The sequence below is a fragment of the Ixodes scapularis genome, unplaced genomic scaffold (genome assembly GCF_016920785.2).
Source record: "Ixodes scapularis isolate PalLabHiFi unplaced genomic scaffold, ASM1692078v2 PGA_scaffold12__126_contigs__length_90152505, whole genome shotgun sequence".
Classification (NCBI taxonomy): Eukaryota; Metazoa; Arthropoda; class Arachnida; order Ixodida; family Ixodidae; genus Ixodes; species Ixodes scapularis.
In genome coordinates, this window is record NW_024609838.1 from 40,722,654 (window position 1) to 40,734,627 (window position 11,974).

Here is an 11,974-nt window from a genome sequence, read left to right on the forward strand (position 1 = left end):
CCGACTGCGACACATGCAGGAAGGTTGCTTGGTGGAGAGAGTATTCGCTTACATCCATTTACAAAACGCACAGACGACATGGAGACGGCGTTTGATCCGGCTTGGAACGAAGTACGGTACATTCTTTAGGAGCCAAGAGCCGCCAACTAAGAAAAAAATGGGTCACGAAGGTGCGAGGACAGAAAGGCCGCTGAGGCGGACATTGCTTATTTGATAGGCTCTCGATTTGATAGAGGTTGCGCCGCTCAAGCACATACACTACATACACACATAGATGCATACATACATTGTCTATTCTGTCATCACATCTTTTGCATGATGTATGTGAGCATTGGGGCTCAGTGTGACAAGGCCGTCATACAAGGAAGAAACATGCCACAGACAGTGGCTGCGGACAGTGCTTCGTATGATGCATTAGTGAAGTGACCAGGTCTGTATGCTGCAACACACAATAAACATGCCGAACCGCTGGCGTCGTGCCTGCCGGCGCTCTTACCAGACGCCGCAGCAGCACGTCGGCAGCCGTACAAGAGTCTGGCCACTTATAATTCGATCCCCGCTGCTTGTCCGTCAAGCACCCTGAGCCTCGGGGAGGGCCCCCGCGAGCGCTGCATGCATGTCCACGGAAGTGCTCGTCTCGCGATCTGGGTCGTCCGCCCATCCCACGGCAGGCGGCTCTCCCGGATAACTCGCGTGCCGCCACTCGCTTCTCTCGCCAGCAGTGGGCGACGCTGGGCCCTCTCTCTCCCACTATCCACGAATCTATCCGCCGCTCTTATGTTGGATGGCAGTACGACGAAGCCTACGGGCTTCTGCGCACGACAGCGTAGTTCGATGACGTTCAATGAATCCCGGGGATCATGTAATGCCACAGTGTCACTTGACGTCATGGTTCATCGTGACGTAACACTTTTACGTGACGCGATGTCGTATTTTCCCCTCTATACTTAGCGTGTAACAATCGAGCGTTACAGATTTTTCACAACAAACGGCCAATGCAACACATTCCGAGTCAGAAAAAAAAAATCGTGGCAATTGTGCATGGATATTTGTATACAATCGAGGGGCATATGCTGCAGGTTGTTCGAGAGCGTCCATGCTAATGTCTAATCCAACTCTTCAATGACCTCGCGTTCTTTATTGCCCCTGCCTCAATGATCTGCTTTCTGCCCCATTTGCTTCAAACTGCAACGAAGTAGTTACCCTGTCACGTCCTGCTACATCGTACCAAGAAGTCAAGATTTCGCGCCTCTGTTGCACCCCAAAACTAATTAAGTTTAATACCAAAATTAATGGCTTAGATACCACTACGCTGTCGGTTTGTTATGAAAGGCTTGTATACCCCAACTCGTGTTTACAAACAAACCGGAGCGCCCCTAGCGGACGCCACCGGCGCCGCGCATGTGCGATGGGGTTGTGGGCAAGAAGCTCGCCGTCGCCCATAAACAAACCTTTGAAATGCGATGTTGTCGGTGTCGGTGTGAGTCCCCTACTCTTTTTGTCGTTCGAATTGTTGATTCTACGTCTTCCTAACGATGTCTGACTACTTGAGCGGCGTGAGCGAAATTACCGAGGCTTGTTACACCTCGAAACTTCGCGTGAATAATGTGACATGTGGCGATTCATTCCGCGTGGACGCCGCAGTAGTACGCTAAAACCTGATTCGCATGATGAGATTTCGCTCGCAATTCGCAGTCGCGACGCCGCTCGGGCTGCAAAAGCGTGAACCGTAGCTGAGATAGTCGACGCCGATACTGAAAATCGCAAGCAGAATCGGACCAAGTCTGTTAGGCATAGCAAGTCAGTGATGGTCACTCGTAACAATGATCGACATCTCCTTGTATTAACTGTTCATATCGAGCCTGCTTACCAACCTTCAAACTCAAGTCTTTTGAGGCCTGCAGTTACTTAGTATAGCAAGTACCGGGCCAACATTTAATCTACGGGCCGGCGTCGTCTAAGAGAGCAGACGACAAGCAGAAACGTTTGAAAGAGCAGACGACAGTTCGAACGATCAGGCGGCCGTTTGAACTTGAAGACGCACTGAAGGTCCGCACAACTTGATGGTTTTCTGGCATTCATGTTGTAATAAAACAAATAAATCTGATGACCACAAGCATTCGTGAAGTGCTTCCCGCCCAAGCAATCGTTGTCCGACGGCGTCTGCTTTTCCCTTTTCACGGCACGTATCCAGAATCTCGGACGAACCGAGCACGTGAAAACTGACCTTCAAACTTTTCTCGACTCTTTTGGTACGGCCCCAGTCCCGGCGTTTTGACGAGAAGGCAGGTTTTTGTCTGGTTCCCTTCAAAACAACGCAGGAATACACGTCTGGCATGGGGACTTCTGCCCACAGCCCCAGGCCGGAAGTGCGACCGACGCGCCACCACCGCGCCGTGACGACACAGAGATGAGTTGGTGTATACACACTTCCAATCAATTTCGACTATCGTTTCGGATAACGGTTCAACCTTCGTATTTTTTTTTAATTATTACGTAATGGTATTACCTAATTGCCTTGAGGTCTGTGGTATGAACGAATTGAAGCAATGTTTTGTGATATTTGTTGTCATGCAGCCATTTACGGTATCTGGTAGGTATACTGTGCCAGAGACCTGCAGCTATAAGTAGGCGAGGGCGCTCGGTTTGTCGACCAGGAGAACTTCTTATAAGGTGACGCACATCCGCTTCGTAGTGGGCACTGAGAGTGCCTGGCGATTTCGCATCACCTCTCATTTTTTGTTTTGTTATCTATTTGTGCATACTGTGCTCTGTTCCACCCTCACGATGAACCGAGGCGGACGCTACGAACCACGGGAGCCAATCGAATGCCATGTAGGTGTCACGCGATCCTCGGTGGGACGCAGTAACGCGCGGGGGTGCTTGGTCACGTGATACGATCAGAGCGCTGGATTGGCTGCGATTGCTCGTAGCGTCAGCTGCGGTGCACCATACAGTGAATCAGCGCATAGACGTTTGCAAGCAGCGGCATCTTGGCACCGCCATCTTGTTGCTAGCGTATGTAGATCGTCTGAGTGTCATGTATGAATGGACGAAGAATGCTAATGGTTGTACACTGCATGAAGGGCGGTAGTTTGCGCCACCTAGCCTTGAAATCAAAAGCATAATTCATCCCCAAGTCTACGATTGCCAGGCCGTCGCCCCAACAGCGCGTTTTTCAAGCCTAGAGTCTCCGAAGCGTGTCAGTTCGCACGCGTCTTTAGACGCCTGCGAAATGGGGCTGGGACAAATCTGCACAAAGAATACCCTGGGAACAAGACACCGTGTGTGTAGAAAGTCAACAACGCGTCGCGCGACCGCAGTAATGAAGCAAAGCGAACCGAATGAAAGGACATACATATGAAGGTCAGGAACGGCGGCGCCCATACACAGTTTCCGAGACAAACAAGCCCGCGTTTGCTCACACCAGGTGCGGGCAGAGCATGTGCTCAGAAACCAGATTCGCGGGAGAGGAACGGTCTGCGCATGCGCAGTACCGACAGCAGCGCCACCGCGGCGGAGTGCCGTCAGAGCCGCGATTGCCCCGTTGAGCGTGCTTCTCAGTGCGCACTGCTGCGCTGCGGGGAAGCGACAGCCGCGGAGTGGACATCGCGATCTCGCGCATCTCCCCTCCGTAGTGCTGAAGCTTGTGGGGGAAAAGAAATCCCCCAGGGCAGCATCGCGCACGCGCACGCACCGAACGTTGTAAGAAAAACAAAAGAGAGTTTCTTGATATTGAGTGATTGAACTTCTTTAGGAAGCAAATATAATGGGACCAATCAAGCAGCTTATAATATATCTAAATGCAGCCAATTAGTTTCACTCTAAAAGAGAATGAAGTACTTATTTATAACAGAAAAAGGTCTGACAATTTTAATTTCTGAACTTACAACTATAATTAAAACTATATAATATATATATATATATATATATATATATATATATATTAATGTGTGGCTACATCAGTGCATAAAAACAATTAAGAATACACCGAATACTGGATATTCCCAGCTACCATTTTTGTAAGTTGGATCGCTTTAGCTGAAACTTTTTTTTTTGCTTCGTCATCAAGTTAGGTTTCGTGGCGCCTGTGCCATTCCGTGAATCAGTTGCGCACAGTCATGAGACAGCAATACACCTCACATCTACTGGAAAAACAAACATTCGTTTTGTGTTCGATTCTGGTTTCTTCATAGCATCTCTCGCAATTTCTTCACTTCCGATTTTTTTTTTCAAGCTTGTGGCAAAGGTGGTTGGGTGGCAGGGACGGGTTATGGACTTGCTCCTCATCATTATGACAAAGAGCTGCTAGATCAGCTTTTCTCTGAAAGCCAGCTAGCCAAACCGAGGACTTTAAGCCGGCTCCGCGGTACTGTCCGGATACTGTTTGCGATGCGAGTGGAAAAGAATACAACTGTTCACTCAGGGAATGTCAATTCAGTGGAAATACGAGGTTTTCCACCATCTCGCGCATTTAATTATGACATCGTATAATCCAATGAGTTGGTCAGACTTGTCCATCTTCAGCATCGCAGCATTATAGTCATGAATCAGCAGGGGTTTCTAAAATTTCTCCTCGTTCACGTTCAGGAACTAAATCGAAAACGAAACAATAGCTCTCTGGCCATCTCCGATATGACGAAATGTTCCAGCGCGCCGAATTTGAATTTTGTCGGCGCGTGCAATCCATCGATAACGGGTGACCGATGGCCTATGGGCGCCGTAAAGAGAGAGTTACGATAGCACTCTCAGATGAATGACAGAGAAGAAAGTAGTATTCACAACACCAACGCCCTATAGATGGCGGGGTAGTAGTCCCAAGATGGCGGAATAGACTGGGATAGATTCTTCGGGGCTTCCCGTACCCCTGCTCGCTGACGCTGGCAAGCGTGCTCCAATTAATCTATTTGGCTACACATACGAAGCGCTGAGGGCAGGAGCATACCGCAGGGCAGGTGACGTAGATGTTGACGCGAGCTAAGAAAATTAGCATGCTGATTTTTAAAAGTTGCCAAGCGGAGCACAACGACTCCTATTTTAACGCGCCCCCCTTTCCGTTAAATCTGCACGATGCACGAACACGCCGACCGGAATCACGGGGTAACCGCAGCACCAAGAGCGACACCCAAGCGCTCAAAGTTCGCCAATCATTGGCCTTTTGATGGCAATGGTCCTTTGGCCAGTGGCCATACAGTGACCAGCCGTTGGCCGATGACTGGCCTTTCTCTGGCCATTGGCCAATGGCCACTGGCCATCAGCCATCGGCCAAGCATTGGCCGGTGAATAGCCAGTCTTAAGCCATTGGCGAAAATACTATCGCCAGCCATTGGCCGCTGTCCCCGCTCCTCCGGCTCTCTGGAGTTGCGAACATGTTAGTGCTACGAAAGGCTCTTCTTTTTTACTTTCCCAAAGTAGACCTATAACTGGCCGAAGACGTGTTTCAAATTTACTCGTACACTTTTCTTATTACTGCCGCCATAATGTTAGCGGACATATACGGCTCCAACGTCGCGCCGTTGCAAAAACGCTGCTGCTTTCACTGCGCGCGTGCAGCGCCCACTTTTGGTGACTCGTTTGCAAAAGAGACCGTCGAAGCATACAGACCGTTCCAACGATCACAATCTGCGCGCAGCCGTTTTTATCCTCTGGACTGTGCAACGCGTTCGGGGCAGGCGCAGTAGCTCTCTTCCGCGGAACGTCATACGTCACGCGTGCGTCCACCGTCCAGTGACTCAGCATTTTTGGATACCCCCCCCCCCCCCCCCCCCCCCAACCCGTGGTAAGCTCCGAAGGTGCATGCAAACTCAGGTTGGTCTTCCTCCGTCGGACATTCAAAACGCAGGGTCTTTCAGTGCAGTTTCATATCCCGGGCCACAAAAACACATATTCGAAGCATACATGTGCATGAAACAAACATGCTTTGAACATAGTCGAGTCATGTCCAACATGCCTCCAGCGAACACCGTGTCTTTTGTACGGTGTATACATGAACGCTGACTTATTCTTGCACAGAGTTTGTTGGTCTCTGTACAAACTCAAGACGGTTCTCTTTTGTGGAGCACTCAAAAGGCGAGTCGTTTAGTTTCATTTACGGGCCACGGAGGTTCTCCTCAAGCGCAACAAGAAGGACCACGCGGAACTGCCGACACCCGGATAAAAAGAAGGTGTTTCTGCGCGCTCAGAAGACGGGCCCACCACGCCTCGATGTTTTTTTCGGGACGCCATTTCGAAGACGTCGACGAGGGGGGCACTCGAAGTATATACCGTACTCGAAGCAACGACCTCCGGGTCGAGAGGACCCAGCCGTCACGCCTGACGGGCACCTACATTTCGCATCGAGACGCCGAAGTCGTAGATGGGCCTTGGCTGCCTTCCTCGAACGCCTTCTCTTTGGATATGTGCGTGTTTCTTTTTTTTTCTTTTTCTGACATCGGTTCGGTGTGCAGAGTTTAATTTTTTTACCTGTCCGTGTCAACAGTCGAGGGGGAACCCTTTAGAAAGCGCGTGACTTCCGGCTTTCAAAAGACCCAACACGAGGAAGTGGACGACGTGTGTTCCTCCGAGTTCCGGTTCTCCAGTTTTCGGCTAAAAATACGCGCGGCTTTGGAAGAAGAAAACGTACGGTTCGATTGGTGGGAAAGTGTTTTTATTTGTTGTTGTTGTTTTTTTATTTACAGCGTCGACCGCTGTCATGCGAGCAGAGCGCGCCTCGAGTGTTCGTGATGCCATGCGTCTCGGGTGCACGCAAAATACAAAACAGATAAAAACAAAATATACCAAAAAAAAAAGAAAAAAAGAAAAAAAAAAGACTAATGTTTTTTTTTAATAATTGATTCATTGCTGAACACTAATTCTCCGTCCAAAGGTCAGCGCTAGAGGTCGGAACCAGATGCCAAAGTTTCGAAACTAACCTCCATCTTGTTCAAAAGTTACAATTAAGTGATATACTGAAATTTTCAGTGGGAAAATAGCGGCCGCGGAGCTCGAATACATGAAGCTGAGTGGCCCCAGGTACCGAAAACGAGAGGCCCCATTTTCCTATTGAAATTTGCAAAAGAACGACGTATAACTTTTGAATGGAGCGCTACATTCGGACTGTAAACTAGCGTCCGGCAATGCGCAAACTATTTTTGCAATAAAAAAGAAAAAAAAAAAAACGCCGCAGAAGACAGGAGGAGAGGGTTAGAGAATAAGGGGGATGGGCAGAGGATGCGAGAAACAGGACAAGTCAGATTTTGCCCACTTCAAGCGTAGGGCATTGCGCGTGCGCAGTGACTACAATTGCGGGAGACGTGAAGCGTGCGCCGTGCTTTGCCGTGCGTAGCCGCGTCAGTGAAGACACCACTGCGAAAGGACGTCACCGACATACCGCCTAATGTTGCAGTACACTTCGACGGCGTTGAGCGGAGTCGTTACTTTTTTTATTGACAAACCATGACTGGACAGAAACGTAGAGTCATGCTCAAAAGAAATACGAACGACGCAGCGCCGTCCAGCGATGGATGGGAGAATGGATAGATGAACACGGCCGACTCTGAATCGGGAGATAGCTTGCACCACATGCCAGTCTCTTTTTTTTTTAAATATATAATGCAGTTTTAACGGTACGGTATTTGCCGTCCGAGTGAGAGCCGTCCAAAGGTCCGCGGAGCCGCCTGGTGGGAATTGGTGGCACACCTGCAACGATAGTGACGTGTATAGCATGGTGCCATGCTCCAACCAGGCACTTTCGTAGTTCGCGCAATCAGCGATTGCATGGACAACGACTCGGGTCAAGAGCCTTTGCTGCGCAAAGACAGGCTCAGCGTAAGAACGCAGACCGTATTTCTTAGGTCTAAACTTGTTTTCATCCTCGTCCTTCGTCGAGCTCTCTTCGTCAATTGCAGAGATTCACTCTCCCAAGTGCTTTGCGGAAAAGTCGACGTTCCAGATTTCTTTTTTTTTTTTTTTTTAGTGACCTCTCTGCGTGTTCACTAACCTCAGCACGAGTTCTCAAGACCCGTTCATTTACTCGAAACCTGCACAAATCCGCGTACCATCTTCACAATTCGTGAAACAGCAAAAGCTTCCAATCCCCCAAAGAAAGAGCCCATAAACCGCAATAAGAATAAAAACAAATGAGGAACAAAAAAAAACAAAACGTAATTCTTTCTTTTTAAATTTTTTTTCTTCCTCCACTCTTCACAATGGCTTCCCGCATCGTGTGTGAGGAAGCCCGTCGAACCATGAAACAATTTCCATCGGCCCAGGCGTCCCTCCGTGCACGGAACGCACCCTATTTAACACCGCCACTTTCGTTCCATCCCCGACCCCGTTCCTTATTAAAAGAACCCGCTCCGTGTACTAAAGCGAACAGGTTCACTTTACGCCAGCCTGAAATATACACCTGTGCGTGTACGGGCGAAGATCTGTCTGTCGCAATGACCGAGTTGACATTAAGCGGCGCTCAATAAGCGGCATCAACGGGCCGTGCGCGAGGTGCAGAAGTCTTTTCGGAGGCGTCCGTTTCGGCTACCACTCGGTAGCCGTGTTTCTTTGTTCTTTTGTTTTAGGGTGGAGCTGTGCGCGAGGCTGACCCACATTGGGGGAGGATCCTGTTTGTGAGGATGCGTGAGCGAACGGGCGCAGTAGTTCGCACACGACGGGGGGACAACAGCTTTCGGAGGCCTCATGCGTACCAGTACGTGCAGCGGGCCACTGAAGGTAAATTTGGCTGGCTTGCAATCCCACGTGCCTGTTCGTAAGAACAGAGCCATGGTGGCAGACAGATGCGCTGCATCTGGGCGTCTACGTTTTCGTCGCTTGCGAGGAAGCACGCGTCATCGCGAGCCTGTCAAAGCTACGTATACCTTCACGTGCATGCTTCCCGTGCTTGCACGCATGGAGGTGCACATCAGCCACCACTCTTAGTGGCCTTGATGTCGAATGCGTACCATGTGCAGCATGCATTTGGCACCACGAAATTTCTTTTGTTTAACAAGGACAACTAGGTACTAGCACGGTGCGATGTCATCATGTGCAAGCCATGTCTTCCCAATAAACCTATTGCTAAATTACCCAAGCATCAAGAAGAATGCAGGGATTGGTGTTCCACGCGCCGCACGTGCTGGCCTTAGCAGTATAGTAACTTTTCTAAAGCAAATGCCTAAAACAAATGGTGTCTTCCACGCGCGTTCGTCTTCGCCTTATTTTGGTTATTCACTTCGAATCTTTTATACAGGAAAGGCGTGCGCGTGGCGGCGTGGAACACCAATCCCTGCATTCCCCTTATTGATGCTTGGGTAATTCAGCAATAGGTCTATTAGTCATTTTCGAGGCGAGCTGTGCCTATGTATGGTGACACCGCGGTGATGCAATCGCAACACTAGGAAAAGGAACCACCTCGAGTAAGGTGACAGCCGATTCCAGACATGTGTTCCTCCTCTTCAAAAGGCGTTCGTGCTTATCTCTATAAGGTCCTTATATACACAAGCGGTTACTCGCTGTTGTACAAAACATCCGTCGATTACTCGAAAAGCCGTCTGCATTTTCGGCTTTCCCGTTTCGTCCTAAGCACAAAGGGGGGGGGGGGGGGGGGGTTAGATTCGACCCGCGGCCCGCAAGTGGCCGACGCGTCGTAGCTCAAGCCGGCGTTTACGAGGACGATGGTGCAACAGTCGATACTCAAGTTTGTCGCGCTCTCCGCGACGCGGAATATCTCGGGACCAGCGTCTAATTACATATTACGACTGTCCGAGAAACAGGGTTTATCGGAAAGGCGACGAATCAAACATTGCGTAAACACCACATCGCAAACCAGCCGTGTAATAGGAGCTCATTACTAGCCCCATCCAAATGCCGCGGGGGCGTTGTTGCCAAACGAGATGTCCTTCTGACATACTCCATGCCAAATCCCGTGTTTTAAATTGTTCTAATAAAAAAAAAAGATCAAAGTTTTTTTTTTTTCAGTTTTTGTTCTTATTATTTCCAGAAAGAGAGCTGCACCTCCACACTTCACACGATTAAACTGACCAGCTCGGTGCACATTCGGTGAAAGTTCGAGCTTTCAATGTGCAATCGCCGACTCTTCTGGCTCGTTTTACGGCGGAATTTCCGTTCGGGACGCCCTTAATATATATGTGAGCACGCTTTTTAACAGGACCAGGACTTAAATGCTCGGCGGTTCGAGAGAGCGTTGCTGGAGGAAGTCGACAAGAGGAAGCCGAAGCTCGTGCATGCAGTACACTATATAACGACGAATGTCTCACTCTACGCCCGTGGCTCCGTCGTGCCCCGAGAGCGAGAGCGCCCGCGCTCCGTCATTTTGAAGTCGGCTGACTCCGTTTCGAAACGGTTCGCCCCAGCGCTCCATGACCCCGATTCTGAGGCTTCCTCGATGAAGCGAACCCATTCCGATTATGGGTGTGCGCGGACGGCACGTGCCCGCAGCCCGGAAAACACCGAAACAACAACAACAAAAACAACAACAACATGTGAGCTGGTAAGTAAATGAAACGAAGAGACACGATGAAGTTGTCTGGTGGATAATTTCTTTGCCCCCTTTCAATAGCTAGCTCTGAAGCTGCAGTCAGGGTGCTCATGCGTCATAAGAAAGAGGCGTTGATCGCTGCAGGCATGAAGACAAAATTACCCGCAGACGCGCCTCAACCACGCTTAAAGCATGTTTCGCTCCATGCGTATGTATGATTCAAACTATACTCCGTTTCACCTTTTGTTGTATCGCAGAGAAGGCTAGAAGCGCGAGCTCATAGCGTTGGCAGCTGCCCTAGAGCAAGAAAACCCATAACGGGCCGCCACTGCAGCCCGTTGTGGGTTTTCTCTTGACGTGGAAGACTTGTTTTATTCGATCCCACATAATAAGCTGTTTACAGCAGTAGGGGAATGCATAGAAGCAAACGGTTCAATTCCTTTTCAATGCCCTTAATGCACGAGAGCTTGTGCCGCCGCGACCTGCCCTAGAGCAAGGAGCTCGCGCTTGTAGGCTTTCCTGCGGTACATGATAAGGTGAAATAGAGTAAAGGGTGCCTCAATGTCCTTCTGTTTAGGGTGATGCCACCCTTTCTAGTACCCAATGCCGACAGCACGCGCTCACGGGGAAAATACAAAGAAATGGACGAAAACAAAATGTCGCCATATCACAATCAGCGCCACAAACGCGTGCAGGGACCAACGTTGGCAGGGACACGCTGTTTCACGCGCTTCTGAACAAAAAAGAAAAACTTTCAGCCTTTCCACTCTCGTGAAGAAGGAAGACCAGTGGAGTTGTACTCGATACACTGTGTGCTTCTTCGTCGCCGTCTGTTTTTCGCGCTGTTTCCTACGATGAATTCCCACCAACACGCTCAACTATCCATTCTTCTATTATAGCTGGAAAGGTTGACACCATCTGCGAGCGACGGCGGAAACCACACTGGTTGTGTGCTTGCCGCCGCCGCTTATAGATGGCGGTAGCTGTCCAGATAGGTTTGTGTCGACATACCGGACACGATCCTGGGGAACCTAGCCCTTAACAGCTCCGCTGTAAAAATACGCGTGTGGGACAAAATGGCCTAATGTCACCACTCTAAGCAAAGCGCACATGAAAGCGCCCTAATTCAAACATTTGTGGGGACATTTCTTGTATGGGCAATTCGAGAGGGCCATAACGACCCTGTCAACAAAGAGAGATCACGCCTCCCGACAAGGTCTGCAGACTGTCTTTTTCTAGGACGTGTTACCAGCGTCCTAGAAATTATCCCCTAGAACACATCGCTGGTAACCGATCCTACGGCCTGCGTGCATTGCCCTCGGTGCGAGTCCCGTCCACAACGTCGACAACTCGTGTCCTCGACGCTCAGGCGAAGAGTAAACGCGTCCGGTCGTCACGAACCGCGAGACGCGCATCCTCACGGGTGAAACGGGTTTTGGGCGTTCGGGCGGTTGGCCTGAATTCCCCGGGTAACAATGGGACGCGGCCCGCGAACCGGACGGCGGC